General features: G+C 37.0%; 1 protein-coding gene across 1 annotated transcript in view; it reads right to left on the bottom strand.

Annotated features, from left to right (window-relative positions):
* ZC3HAV1 (zinc finger CCCH-type containing, antiviral 1) overlaps nt 1-16,498 on the bottom strand; it is a 101,379-nt gene that overhangs the window by 32,345 nt on the left and 52,536 nt on the right.

Genomic DNA, 16,498 nt, shown 5'->3' with positions numbered 1-16,498 from the left:
GTATGGCTTTTTTTTTTCCTTTTTCACTTGTATTGTGGGATTCCTCTCTGGGCATCTCTCCACCACAGCTGAGCTGGCTCATCTCGTCAGCCGTAGGCTGGGTGGGGGCATGGGCTGGGCCGGTCCATAGCGGATCCCTCCTTTAAGGGTGCCAGCGCCTTGCGGGGCAAACGTAAGGGTCCCCCTGGACTACTCGCTGCCCGGGGTTTCCTCTCCTCACTGGGCTCAGGGCTCCACATGCAGCCCCAGGGCAGCAGTAAGGCCCCCCGGGGGGTCCCAGGCCTGGGTTGACTACTGACGGTGTTTGTTGTTTCCTTTTAGGCCTGTACGTTCCTGAGTCTCTGCGGTGTTTCATCTGGGATCTTGTATTTAGTAGCAGGCCATCAACTTCCCATCCACCTCCCTGGGAACACATCCTCATTTAATTCAGGCTCAACCCATTTTTTTTTTTAAAGATGACCAAATATGTAAAAATGTTAAAAAATAAAAATAAAAATTCCCCTAAAATCACAAATTACTTTGCTGTGTATTGTGATGATTCAGATGAACAGGGATCTTATGCAAGACAGGGATCTTAGCATGTGGTCTACAAACTGGGTTTTTAAACGTTTTTAGTTTTTGCAAGGCAATGGGGTTAAGTGACTTGCCCAAGGCCACACAGCTAGGTCATCATTAATTGTCTGAGTTCGAATTTGAACTCAGGTCCTCCTGACTCCAGGGCCAGTGCCCTATCCACTGCACCACCTAGCCACCTCTCAACATTTCTAAATAAATAGGATCCCATCTAAATCGGACTATCTTATCTAAATCGGGGATTCTTACGGTTTACAAACTGGGTTTTTAAAAATATCCAAATAAATTACAAATCACTTTTGTTAAATATTGTGAACTCATTATGTAGATTAACTAGGATCTTATCTAAATTGAGGATTCTTAACCTTTGGCCAACACATTTGGTTTTTAAAAATGCTTTTAAAATGAATTTATATATATATAATACATATAAATACATATAAAATATTTAAATGTATTTATATCTAACATGTATATATATGAATGCATTTCAATATAATTTTGTAATTCTACATACATATCTTATGCACCTGAAAACACAAAGAAGAGATCCATAGGCTTTACCAGACTTCTAAACTGAATGACACAAAGATGAAGAATACCAGATCTAGTATTACTTTCCTCTGTTAATCCTGTGTGATAATGTTAACATTTACATATGGAGTTTTGGTTTAACACCTCTCTACTTCACCCTTTACACCAACTACCCTATTAGGAAGCTGAGTTTCTAAACAACTGTCATTTTTCATCTGTCCATAATTTTTGAAGAGCATATAGTTCAAGAAGTCAAGATTTCACATGAGATCAGCATAGGTACACAGGTCTGGGGTTTCCCTTTGTTTTCCCTTCTTTCTTGGAAGAGATTTTTTTTTATGCAAGGCACAAAGAAACCCCTTGACAAGGAGGAAACTCATAGATAAAACATGTAGTGGTGGCAGCTGCTGTCATAGGGTGGTCATTGTCCAAGACTCTCAGTAGTCAGGAGCATAGGAGGAAGATGAAGCTGCCTCTTCCCCTCTTTCTTAACTTCACAACCTCTGTTTAAAAAAAAAAAAACTCTTTACCTTGCTGCCAACTCAAAGAATCCTTGTGAATTTACTTGTAATTTTTTTTGCAGTAACCTGTGAATTAAAATTTATGGCCTTTCTTACTCTCCTGGGTGAGAGATCCATGTATTTGCTTCACTTAAAAAGGAATGCCTAGCAATCTTTGCAAGCCCCCCTTCCCTCTAGGAAATGCTAACCTCCTAGACCTGTCAACAGTTGGAATTTTTTTAAAAATATTTTTGAGTAATATCTTGTATGATCCCTTAAGTCTAAACTCTGAACTCAAACCAGGAATATTTTCCATTTCTCAGCCACTGAGAACTTTCTGGTACATGCCCCTGAGATCCCTGGGTTGGTATTTCAAGTAGAGTGCTGCAAAGTTTTCAGTTTCAGTTTTACCCTCAGTGGATAATTAATGTAATGATAGAATACTTTTTAGTGAGCTTAGGAAAAGCAGCATATCTAAGCTAATATGCTATCTAAAGTGTAGGGTCCACATGCAGGGCCTCAAATTTTGCAATATAGACATTAAATACCACACACACACACAAACTCCACATGCCACTCATTGCCTAATTAGTTTAGGAAGCTGATTGGCTCATAAAATGATCATGATTAGGAGATTCAACTTAAGTATAGTTTATTCAAAGAAAAATTAAAAATAAAATACATTAAGTAATTTTTATTTTTTTTTCTACAAAAAGCGTAACAAATCACTAAAAACTTGGATACAAAAATCTCACTTTTCGGGGTAAGGAGTTGTCAGTGATAAGCAAACAGAAACTTGAGGACAAAGCAAAAGTCACAATTACAAACAAAATCATTAGGTACTGAAGTACTCTCTGAAACAAGACTGCAATGAAATTCAGAAAAGGAAACTAGAAGGAAAGAAAACCTTCAAAATTCATTTAAGCTCTGTTGCATGGACTTTTATTTTAGTCATTCTCATTTTCTGAGCTGTCGCTATCAGTGTTTTCTGCTTTTCCTGATACTGTATGATTTTCTTCTTTGTGGACTTCTGTAAAATGAAGGTTTTCCCACACTGAGATCAGCTTCTCTATCTTTCCACGTGCTTGTTTGTTTCTTGATTTCATATGAGTATTTTCGAACAGAGAACAATTTCTTTCACATGCTGTAGAAGATGAAGGGATCTAAAGCAGGTAAGAAGCAAAAGGAGTCAGAGACTCTGTTGTACAAAAGTCTCACCACCAAGTGGCAAGAAGGATATGTTTGGCATAATCCCATTCAGCAATCCTGGAAATGTTTTGTATTCTGCAACACATACATTTCCAAGAATAAATTCTAAACCAGTTTCTGAAGCTTTTAGTTAAACATTGGAAATCTAGATAGAGCTTTTGGGTTTTTATAATTGTAGTTGCAAACATTTATGCATAATAAAGGCAGGAATGAGAGAATAGGAAGATAAATAGACTAACATCCTTTTCCCATAAACTTTTGTTCTGGCTTAAATGTAATTTGCAAGCCAAATCAATGAGAATCTGCCAATTTCTAGGGTTCAATGGATTGGGACTCAAAGGAAATGGGAAGCTTTAATCTTGGCCTAAAGAATATTGTCCTCATTTTAGTTCAATTCCCTTGGCTGTACAAAGTCTAGAACTGCACCTTACCACATTTAAGAAGAATCACAGCCCAAGATGTCAATTAAAGGACAAACATTATTACAGTCAAACACGAAACAGAATTACAATATGCAACATTAAAGGAAATGAAAGAAAGCATGGTTAGGAGAATTAATCGCTTAGAACAATTAGTGATAAACCTTATCCAAAAATTAAACTCCCTTAAAAATAATTTTAAAATAAATTATGATGGGCTAAACAGAAAGCATTGACTCCGGAGTATAACAAAAAATTAAACAATTACATTGCAGCCTCCTGAAGAGTTAATGAGAAAACAAAATATTTTAAAACAAATAGAACTACCTGGGACCATCTGGGGAATGGGTCTGACTTCCTGATACACAGTCAATCTGAGAGGGCCCTGGTTTAAGTTTTTATACTCCTGCAGGACTGTAGGGGATGGTGGGGCAGATGGTACACCAAACAGGACTGCCTTGGACTTATAACGACATTGTTTACTCCTTCTATAAAGGCACTGGACAATTTGAATTGGAAGGTAATCACAGCCAACTGTTTGCTGCCCTGTCAAGGTTGGCTAATAAAATCACTTTACCATTCAGTCTGGATAGAAGATGTCTTTCTTAAAGAAAACGGTAGACTTTCTCTTTTCGGAAGTGCTTTTTTAAATTTTTGGCAAGGCAAAGTTAAGTGACTTGCCCAAGGTCACATAGCTAAGTAACAAATATTAAGTGTCTGCATTTGAACTCAGGTCCTCCTGATGCCAGAGCTACAAGATTTCTTTTAAACATCGTAGCCACTAGGGTCCAGGGCCATTTGCTATTACTGAGTAAACCAACTCCAACTCTCAGTGAGCACTCTGACTTCAGTCTGATAGTGAATTGAGTGAACTCTTGGTGGTCAGGCATGGAGTGATTAGGGAATTAAACTCCCCAAACACAAGAAGATCCCAAGCCCCAAATGGATTCTTACTTGAACACCAAGAAAAATGAAACTGCACCCTAGAAGGCAGTGATGAGTAACTGGTCTTTTCTGACTCTAGAAAATCAAGAGAGAAAAATTAAGAAAATACCGATATCATTATGATTCAGATTAGTGACTTCCACTTAGGTAAGCTTGGGACTAGGGAAAACTTGTCCCAGTTTAACCAGAAATGTCCAAAATTTGAGCGGTATAGCTCAGGAGGGATTTCATAGAAAATTGTGGAAAACAAATTTGGCCAGATGAACAGAAGTCTGTTGCACATACTAAAAATGATCTAAAGCCAAGGCAAATAAAATATGCTATTGTTGGGCATAACTTTCAAACCAGTGATGCACGGAATTATCAGCATAGGAAATATTGTAATTGGAAACAAACTTTGCAATCTTTTTGCACTATTAAAATTCTGAAATCTTACTGTTCCTCATAATCTGTGTTGTTAAAACCTTCCCCAAGACTTTCAGTCTGACCTTGGCCAGGTTCTCACTGGTGGGTCATGCTAGATTATGCAGGCACAACTATCATTTTAAGCCACCTCCTACAAAGATCACAACCACCCTTGCCAGAAACAAACTCTCCAGTACAGGACTTGGACTACTCCTAAAGCATTGTCTTTTCCCATGCATCTTGGGGGGGGCGCATTTAAGAATATTCTGGGGTACTAAGGCCTCTCTTTCCTGCTGACCTCCTTCTTGCAAATGTATCTATCAACCTGGAATGCCTGGTTAATCTGCAATGCCTAAAATTCAGCAGCCTTTAATAACATGTCAAATGTTATTGTGTGGTAATGACTTCTTAATCTCTTTTTTACACCTGTATTCCTAGGTCAGTTTGTGATTCATCACAGGAAAAAACCAAACTCTCAATACCAAGACTCCCTCATTCCTATAGCCATATAGTCTAGATTTCTCAGAAACAAAGACCATGGCATTGTAAAGAAACTTTTGTAGGGAATGCTCAGAGAGAAGGAAGATGAGGTAAAGGAAATGAAGATGTCAGTGGCATCCCTGACTGGACAATGCAGGAAAGCAAAGGAGAAGGGATTAAGGATCCAAAAGGGAGATTTAGAAAGCAAAAGAGAACAATGTTTAAGTACATGTGTAAAGAGTTTATAGGAGACTACTTGTGGGGGGGGGTCTTCTGGCAGAGGGTGATTTGTCTCAAATTACATAAATTCCAGCCCCCAGACACAAGATAAACCTCTGTCAACAATGGATCCCTGCCCTAGCCAGAAAGGATTAAGTCTTTGAGCTGGTCTCCACCAATGTATACCTAATTACCCCTCTCTAACCTCCCATCTACATATAGTCCCATCTTCCAGCCCCTTTAAAAGCTCACCTTCAAGTAGCTGAGTTACTAGTCTTCCTTTAAGAAGTTCTCCCAGGGGGTAGCTGTAGTGTATAGAGTATACCAGTCCTGGAGTCAGGACCCGAGCTCAAATTCGACCTAGCTGTATGACTTTGGGCAAGTCACTTAACCCCACTGCCTTGCAAAACCCAAAAAGACTTAGGGAGCATACTCCCTCAAATGAACTCTCCCTATACTCTTCCTTACTATTAATTCCCTCATGACAGTTTCTGTTGCTCTTGCTGCTGCTGATCTTTCTTTCCCTTAGATTCTGCTAATCATAGCAATAACTAACTTTATTTGTCCCTAAATTCTTCTAGGCCAGAGGGCAGTATTTAAGTGAAGTATTTTAATTCTTTCACATTTGCTCAAACCCCTTAAACCTTAACATGTCTAGCAACACGATGAATATGAAAGGAGGGTTTGAAAATAAAGGGTTTGGAGTTTGGAAAGAGGTTTGAAGGAAGTTTTAAGTTAGGTAAAATAAGGATATGAGAAAATTTATGTTACAAATGTTACAATATGGAAATTATCAGAATATATTTGCAACATGGAATTATCTGAGGAAAGCATACAGTCTGTCCTTTGCAGAATCATCTGAAAAGGAAATTTTAGCTGTTGGGTGAAGAACATAAAATCCTCATGGACTCTAAGAGAGGGTTTAAAATCTAAGTCTGCCACTTTAAATCCCTGAAAGTAGATTACCTGAAACTACCAGGACCTATAAATGAAGTGCTAGCAGTAATCTGTCTTTTGGATAATTTGAGATTCTGTATGACAGCATTGCACATCCAGACGTGACTTGAATTTATACAGGTCTCATTTAAAAAAATGTGTTTTCCTATTAGGATAATTGAGGTAAATCAGAATTTAATGTAAAAAAAATTGGTATTTGGCATTAAGGTAATATGCTTGAGAAAATACTTTAAGCAAATTGTTTCACCTGTCTGCCTCTGTTTTCTCATTTGTAAATGATCACACCTATTCCCAGGGTAGTGGTGAGGATCACATGACAGAAGAACTGTAAAGTGTTTATGATAATAATTATTATTATAATATTAAGTGTAATAATTCTATACTGGTTTTTTAATTCAATTGATATAGAATACCAAAACTAGAAAACTCAGAAATATAATTTGTCTGGCAGAAAGTCTGGTATTATGTTTTTAAAATATCTTTTAATCTGGATACTGTTTGATTAGGAATTTAGCTGGTAAAGAATGTGGTCCCAATTTTGAAAAATTATGTATTTAATTTTGTTTTAAAATGGAACAGAAAATTTTGAACAGAAAAGTAGCATAGAATCTCTTAAACTGTTCTTATCTGTAATGTTTTTAGAACTTCCTGTTCAGGAAAGGTCATGAGATCTTATCAGTCCTGTTGACAGCATAATATAACATTCTGAAATAATGAAGTTTGAGAAACTAGGACCACTCCCAGTCAAAGTGGGGAAATTCATAAGTTTGTTTATAGTAAAGACTGAGTTTTTGCTGATATATTAGTTGGCTATCACTTATGAAAAATGACAAAATTGTACCTATTAATAAATACTATATATTGATGTTACATCTTTTTGAGTTAATTTAAAAAAGACCTTCAACTCAAAGATTTTATTTTTAACCTAACAGGGGTTAATAGGCAGAATAGATAGGAGACTTATTGTTAGGCAACATTTTTTTGGGGGTTGTGAGCCAACCACCAAGTCGTGATATCATATTGTGATATTTCACAACTATATGTGTGAAATTTCAGAATGTGATTATTCTTAATTTATAAATGAGACATCTTTATATGTGCTCATTATTAACTTATTACAACATAAAAATTTATAATCTAGTCATAGATTAGTAATTAATGAATCTTCCAATATGAGATAAAATTTCTTAGAACAATAATTTGATAATAATTATGAGTTTTGATTTCAGGTATAGCTGACTAAATTGTCATCAAGTCAATAAGTTAAAGGGAAGACCAGGTGCTACCCAAAGTACATTCAATCTGGGCACTGCTCCTAGTGAACGCTTGTGCCTGGGAAAACTGAGGGGACAACTTGCATGGATAAAGGCTGGTTTCCCCATAATGCCATTTCCTTTCAATAAGAATGCTTCTCATCTGGTTAATACTCAGCTATGAATAACATGGAACTTTGCTTGTGTGTTGGCTTGCTCTAACAAGTTGACTATACTCAAACAGAACCAAGGATGCTTTACCCTGTAACTCCTGTTGAGTCATTATGTATTCTTAGACTTAGGTGTGGAGGAATAGTTCAAATCTCTCCTTTCTTTCATAGCAAACATCTCTAACTATGGCAGGTAAAACTATGATTTTTTTAAAGTACAAAATCTTGTGTTATAATATCTCAGAACTTCTAAATGGTTATGATGAGATGCAAATACAAGATACCTTACTGGGGGAGCCTACTTTGATGTTCTTTTGATAGCTTGTTAACTAGCTCCATAAGATCTGAACTGAGTGTTGCCAAGGCAACAATAGGCGGCACTCAAAATCAAACCTAGTAGCTTTGAATTAATTGAATACTGGCCAAGAGCTAGCTCATGAATGATGTTATGAATATTCAACTGGCCCTACCCCTGACCTAATGACTCCAGTGTACCTGGAGATGGTTGAGGAAATAACTACATAAACCTGCTCTGATCAATGCACAAACATGGTGCACAAGTGGTGATGCAAATATCATGGACACTGCCAAAGAACTTGAAACCCCTAAAGTTAAAGGTATATTGGATTTCGTTATTCACCCTATTATAATTTCACTTGTTTTATTAGTTTTTTGTGTGTTACAGATTTATTGCCTATTTTGAAAGCTTGGACTGATACTGATTTGGGAATTATTTTATACTAATATCAACAGTCTCAAATAAGGTGCATTCGGGCCCTCATGACCACTGTTAAAGTTTATTAAAAGAATCCATCCCTTTGTCCTTGGTTATGCCCAGAAATATTTGGAAACTAAGGCACCTTGAATTGTAATTTGCTGATTATGGATTTCCCCCAGTATTTGTGCAGGAGTTCATCAGATGTCTTTGCTGTCAACAATTCAACTCTACAAGGCATCTGAACCATTTGACTATAGATTGACTTCACTGTATTATGAATATCTATGAAATATAGATATACTTTTGTATGGTGAGACCACCTGACCCACTGAATAAAGTTCTTTGTAGTATACATTCCACAGCAAAAACAGTAGCGAGGTATGTCTGAACAGTACCAACACAATCCCAAAATTTGGCTTGCCATAGCCTGCTGACTGCGACCAAGGGCTACATTTTACCAAAGAAAGAAGCAAGCAATTCTTTAAGTTAACACTCCTTCTCATCCACAATCATTTAGCCATAATTGGGTGGCTAAATAAGGAAATTAAGACCCTTTTGGGAAATCTATGCCAGGAAACAATTAAATGGCCTCAGTTCTTTTTCACAGGTTTGGACGAGCTGGTGCCTCCATTCTGGTCAGGCTGCAATGTGTGGATCTCTAATTCCTGGAAACACGTCTCTCCAGATCATGCTGAATAGCCTTATTGCCATCAATGCTGTGAGTGGATGATCTGGTGCGTCATTTTACGTGAAGCCTACTTGCTGTGACTCACCTCTATGCTTTCTGCCTGCTTTGTACATGTGAGGTTGGGGAAACAGAGGCCAAAGTACTAGCCATATCTTTAACTGAACTAATTATTGATTATACATCCTTTAACCATGGAGGAAGGGACATCCCTGGTGGGGAGAGGCAGGATTTCTGTGACTATTCTTTTGCTAATCAATACAGGAAACATAAGCACAAAGCTATGGGTAGAAGGAGAATTCCTGAACATTCTGAACATGAGAGAGGAAGAAAATCAATAACATCTCCCAGTTTTCACTCCCATTGGGTCTATATTATACTTTAAGACCATCCAAACTGTGTCAGGAACAGAATGGGCAAATGGTCAGGAAATGGGATGGGAAACAGGATGTAACTATACCAAACCCAAATATAATATGTGACTATCCATGGGGACCAGGAATTAGCAGAGAATGTTTTCTCTGCAGGGGATCAAGCATAAACTGACAGGCTTTTAGGCTTGCCCCTCTGGGATTTTGTTTTTTTGTGCAATAATAAAAGAACATTGCTGAATTTCCAAAAAGTGGCAGGAACAACACCAGATAGCAGGGCTCTTTCTGGACTCCAGGCCAAACCTATCCACCTAAGCTGCAAGCACATACCAACCAATGTCCAGCCATGCAAGGATCTGCTATCTATCTATTCCTTATCCCCTTCAGAAAAAGAACTTTCTATATGTGTATATGTGTGTATGTATACACACACATATATGTATATGTATGTATATAAAGATGCAGGCAGTCTAGCCTCCTAAAAAGAATGGGCAGGTTTCTGCAAATCTTCCTCAGTGAGACCATGGTTGATACTCTCAGGGCTGAAGTCTTATAAAACAGGATAGCTCTGGGGAAAAAGGGGAGGGAGATGTGCCTTCCTAGTCAAGAATGCTGTACCTGGAGTTCTGACAACTTCAGGGATATTCATATGCCTGAGGACTCGGTTCTGAAAGTCTGCCACAAGTTAAAGGAGGAAGGGAAGGAATTCTGGTCCTCAAGGGAATGGATAACATATTGGCTCCCAAATCTCTCATGACTAAAAGGATCTGTTTGTGGGTCTTTTCCTGTGTATCCTCACATGGATTGTGTATTCTTTGGGTTTGCATGTCCCCTTTGGTGCAAAGAGCAGATTCCCAAGTTGATTACCAAACGACAAGCAGCAGAGAGTAGGCTGATCCAACTGAGGACAGAGGAGTGACATGGGACCAGTTGTGGTGCTACCACATGATGAGAAAATAAAATTTCATCTATTTTGTAGCTGATTCTATTCTGTTTCACTGCCACATTTTGTATAACTGATTAAGTCCTATTTCATTGTATTTGAATTACATTCAGAAGTTCACAGAAGTTCAGTCTTCATCTCAATTAAATTTAACTTGTTTCTCTATATATCACTTTAATCAAAAGAAACCCATTGCAGGGGAAGCTAGGTGGTGTAGTGGATAGAGCACCAGCCCTGGAGTCAGGACAACCTGAGTTCCAATCTGGATACAGACACATAATAATTACCTAGCTGTGTGACACCTTGGGCAAGTCACTTAACCCTACTGTCTTAAATTTAAAAAAAAATTTAATGTTCCAAAAAAAAGAAACCCCCACTGTCTTGACATCACTAACTGTCCTTATACAATTAAAGGAAATCTGGTATCTATATACTATTTAGTTATTCCTCCAGGTGGACTAAACCATAATAATGCATGCACATGTAGTTGCAATAACTTCAGTTTTATGTTGCTTAAAACAGGTTTACAGGCCTACCTCATCTCATTGTTTTTTGCTTTATTGCACTTTGCAGATAATGCATTTTTTACAAATTGAAGGTCTGTGGCAACCCTGCGTCTACTATTGGTGCCATTTTTCCAACATGTGCTGCTCATTGTGTCTGAGTCACATTTTGGTAATTCTCAAACTATTTTAAATTTTTTCAGTATGAATAGATGTTATTAAAAGATGATTTTAATGCTACTCTTGCAATTGTTTTGGGGTACTACAAACTGAGCCAATGCAAGATGGAGAAATCAATCGTTAATTCTGACTTCACCTGTTTCTCTCCCTCTCCTTGACTCTTGCTATTCCCTGAGACATAACAATATTGAAATCAGGTCATGTAATAACGTACCATGAGGGTAGCTAGGTGGCCCAGTGCATAGAAGCAAGGGCTCTGGAGTCAAGAGGATCGGAGTTCAAATCCAGCCTCAGACACTTGATATTTACTAGCTTGGGACAAGTCACTTAACCCCATTGCTCCCCCACCCCTACAAAAATAACCTACAATGGCCTCTAAGGGTTTAAGTGGAAGGAAAAGTCGATTGATGTGGCAGACTTCATCATCTCTCATTTTTAAAAATTTAAGCCTTCACAATCTTCAGCAACTACAACCTGATCAATCAGCAGTCATCAACATTGAGGCAAAATCCTCCACCAGCAAAAAATGATGACTCACAGAAGACTCAGATAATGATTAGCATTTTTTAAGCGATAAAAATATTTTTTAATTAAGGTATACATTGCTTCTTTAGATATAATATTACTGGCACAGTTAATATGCTACAGTACAGGATAAATAAAACTTTTATATGTACTCAGAAACCAAAAAATTCATGCTTTATTGCAATATTTGCTTCATTGTGGTGGTCTGAAACCTAATCTGCAACATCTCCAAGGTATGCCTATACCATGTCCAAGTGTAGGGATTGATGTTACAATATGTAATTTTTCAGGATTGCAAAAGTTTTTCTTGGGAGAATTTAGGGAGACAGGATTTTTTGCTGAATAAAAACATAATCCCTAAGTCATTTCTACTTCTTTTGTCATTTAAATATATACATATAAAGATAGGAAAATGGGCTGTGAAATTAGAGAAAAAAGATCATACTTCCTTTAACTTTTTCTCTGGCTCAAGTTCATTTGCAAGCCACTCTTTCTGATTTTCTCACCCTAAGTTGTCTGGTACAACAATGATAAGATTTACCAGCACAGAATGCTTTTGCCTAGTTTGGTTCAACTGTTCCAAGAGCTCAACAAGACTCTAAAGTCGTACACTTGCCCTAATTGGGGAAGAGACTTTCTAATCACAGCATCCTAGGAGATGGAAACTGGGAGGAAGCTCAGGAGCTACTTGAAGACTAATGACTAAGAGAGGCTGACCTCAGGGCCAGCTGAACACTGAATCCAGGAAGGAAGAACAATGAGAACTTCTCCAGATAGTTTCGCTGATATAACATGACCAGAGTTTTAAGCTGTCCTTGTCACAAATGTTTTCTTTGAGTTCCTATCTTATCTCTTCCTAGGTGCTCACTGGTAAGATGTGTTTCTCTCTCCCTGAACACATTCCATGTATGTTTTCTAGCCTTACTCAAAAGTAGTATAGTTACAAAGACTCCTTTGTCCCTAATACACTATTTATTTGTCTTTGTGAGCAAAAGGTCACCTATTGAAGGTCAGAGGTCATGATTTTGAAGAGCTGCAGGTGTGCCAAATACCTTGAACTTGAGGGGCCCAAGTTTGAGTGGGGAATAATATACCAAGGACAATTATTTCTAAAAAAAGGACAGTCAAGATAGCAGGATAAAAGTGCCTCCCATCAATCCCCTCCAAAAAAACATTAAAATAACAGAGAGCCAACAAAATATCAAGGGACATTTTTTTTTCAGCCTATGACAACTTAGGAAGTTCCCAAGAGAGGTCTAAAATCAGGGTGGCTGCAGGCCAATTACATGGGCAGGAACACCAGTAGCGGGCCTTGGAGACAGCAGGATCAGAGGTATCAGGATGCTAAGGGGCAAATCATCAGAAAGCAGGAGACCCTTTGCTAACACTGGGGGGCAGGGGGAAAATTGTAAAACTCAAATATCTTTAATAAAAATAAATTTAAATAAAACACTGGGGGTCAGCGGGCTCTGATTGCTCACTTCATTGTATATAGGTAGTTCTGGGTCACAGTTCCAGGGCCAAAAGGCACACTAGTGCTTGTGACTATAAGGGAGCAGGGACCCTTCCTGGGTAAAGACCAGAAGAGTAGTGACCATACCTCTTTCAGCAATAAAAACCTTGAAAACTTTTTGACTCTGAAGGCTAGCTCTGAAAACAGTTGGGCACAGTACCACCCCACCCCCAAGGCAAACAATCCAACTTTAACATAAAATTCAAGTCAAGAAATAGGCTGAGAAAAGAAGGAAACAGCAAAAAAAGAACTTGTCCTCAAAAAGCTATCCTAGTGGCAGGGAAGACCAAGACATAACAGAGATGACTGTGAAAACAGATACAAAGAATCAAATAATATGCTAACTGGATTGAAAGCCAGCAAGAATTCCTAAAAGAATTCAAGAAATTGATAAAAATTAGGAAAAGAAATTAAAGTGATACAAGGAAAAGAGACTTAACAAGCTTAGTAAATGAAAGAAAAAAAATTTTTTTTTAGATTTTTCAAGGCAATGGGGTTAAGTGGCTTGCCCAAGGCCACATGGCTAGGTAATTATTAAGTGTCTGAGGTAGGATTTGAATCCAGGTACTCCTGACTCCAAGGCCAGTGCTCTATTCACTGCACTACCTAACTGCCCAAGAAAAAAAACTTTTGAAGAAAATATCTCAAAAAACAGAATTGACCTGATTATAAAAAAGACACAAACACAAACCAAAAAAATCACTGAAGAACTCCTTAAAAAAGCAGAATAAGTCAAGTGGAAAAGAAGGTCCAAAAAATTCAGTGAAAATTCCTTAAAAAGCAAAATAAAAAAATTGAAAAAAGTAGTACAAAAGCTCACTAAAGAAAATAATTCCTTTAAAATTGGAGCCAGGCAAATGAAAGCTAATGATTCCATGGGACCTCAAGAAACAATAAAACAAAGTCAAAAGAATAAAAAAAATGAAGAAAATGTCAAGTATCTCATCAGAAAAGCACCTGACATAGAAAATAAATCAAAAAGAAAGAATTTTAAAAATTATTAGACTTCCTGAAAGCAATTATCAAAAAAGAGCCTAGATATCATATTTCAAAAAATTATCAAGAAAACTGCCCCTATATCTTTGATCCACAGGATAAAATAGAAATTAAAAGAATTTACTAATCACCTCTTGCAAGAGATCCCAAAATGAAAACTTCCAGGGATATTATACTCAAACTACAGAGCTCCCAGATTAAAGAAAAAATAATGTAAAAGTAGCCAGAAAAAAAATCATTTCAAATATCAAGAAGCCCTAGTCACAATCACACAAGACTTTGTGGCTCCCACATTAAAGGACCAGAGAATTGGAATATGATATTCTAGATGGTTAGGATTGTAACCAATAGAATTACAACCAAAAATAACCTATTCAGCAAAAATAAAGTATAATTCTTTAGAGGAAAAATGTACATTTAAAGAGAAAACTTTCAAGCATTCCTGATAAAAAAAAAGTCAGAGCCTAATAGAAAATCTGACATTCAAACCCAAGACTTGTGAGAAGCATAAAAAGGTAAAAATATGTAAGTAATCATAACAATTTAACATTACTATATGGGAAAGTGATATACATAACTCCTCCTAACAATATCATTATTAGGGCAGTCAGAAGGAAGAACTGGGTTTTAGTCAATTGTATTGGGATGCTTTCAAAAAAATGACAAAGAAAAAGGAATGCAGAGGGAGAAGAGAGAAGAAAAGGTAGAATGGCGAAAATTCTCTCACATAAAAGAGATGTGCAAAGGAGAGCTTTTATAGTGGAGGGGGAAATGTGCCTGAACTCACTCTCACTGGAATTGATTCACAGACAGAACTCACAACCACAACCACACACACGTGCGCATACACACACACACACACACACACACACACACACACACACACACACACACTGAGTTATGTATAGAAATTCAGTTTGCCCAATTAAATAAGAAGAGAAGAGGCTAACGGTTATCATGTGTTATGATAAAGGGAAGGCAGATTAAGGGAAGCAAATAGTAGAAGCAAAACAGACTTTTGAGGAGGAACAGAATAAAAAGAGAGAAGGATAAACAAAGTGGGATGGAGGGAAATACACAGTAATTATAGAATGGGATGAGCTCACCCATAAGATGGAAGCAGCTAACAGAATGGAGTAGAAACTAGAATTCAACAACATTATTTTTCGAGATAAACTTGAAACATAAAAAACATACAGTTAAAATAAAGAGCTGAGTAGAATCTAATATTATTCAGCTGAACTAAAAAATGCAGGGGCAGCAATCATTAACTCAGACAAATCAAAAGCAAAAACAGACCCAATTAAAAGAGATAATCAGGGAAACTGCATTTTACTAGAAGCTAAACAATAAAATAATATCAAAAATTTTACATTAAGTTTCTCTTTTAAAGGCCTTGTTGCTGTTCAGACATTTCAGTTGGATCTGACTCTTTGTGACCCCATTTGTGGTTTTCTTGGTAAGGATATAGGAATGGTTTGTTGTTTCCTTCTTCAGCTTATTTTAGAGATGAAGAAACTGAAGCAAACAGGGTTAAGCTATTTGCCCTGGGTCACACAATTAGTGAGGTCAGATTTGAACTAACAAAGATAAGTTTTCCTGACTTCAGGCCCAGCATTCCGTGTACAGTCTCACATAGCCCCCAATAAAGGACTCATTTCTTAAATATATGGGAAAGTAAGTCAAATATATTAAAAATAAAAGCCATTTTCTAATTAACAAATGGTTCAAGGATATATATACAGGTATTTTTTTCAGATGAAATAAAAATTATCTATAGTCACATGAAATAATGCTCTAAATCACAGACAAATTAAACAACTCTGAGATACCACTTCATATCTATCAGAAATGACAAATGCTGGAAGGGATGAGGAAAAATAGGACCATTAATGAATTGTTGGTGGAGTTGTAAACAAACCAATCATTCATGCCTAAAGGGTTACAAATCTCTCTTTTGATTCAATATCACTATATTTGTACCCCAAAGAGATCAAAGAAACCACCTCCAGAAAGAGAACTCATGAATTCTGAGTGCAAATCGAAATATAATTTTCTAGCTTTATTTTTTGCTTTATGTATATGGGAGATTTGGCTAATATGGAAATGTTTTTCATGGTTTCATATGTATAATAACTTATTGTTTCTCTTTCTCAATGAGGGAAGGAGGGATTGGAAGGGAGGTAGAGAATCTGGAACTCAAAATTTAAAAAGAAAAGAACGTTAAAAATAAATATTAAACTAATAAAACAAAAGAAACAAAAAACCCTATCACTCCCAACTAGCAATACTCTATACAAGTATCAATTTGTCTCCATGACATTTCATGATACGTTTTTTTAGAAGAAATTTCTCCGTAGGGGAACAAGATAAAACAAAAATGAGAGAAAAAGTTTTTTA

This window comes from Macrotis lagotis, chromosome 7, assembly GCF_037893015.1.
Source record: "Macrotis lagotis isolate mMagLag1 chromosome 7, bilby.v1.9.chrom.fasta, whole genome shotgun sequence".
Taxonomy (NCBI): domain Eukaryota; kingdom Metazoa; phylum Chordata; class Mammalia; order Peramelemorphia; family Peramelidae; genus Macrotis; species Macrotis lagotis.
This window is presented reverse-complemented; position numbering and strand designations above follow the sequence as displayed.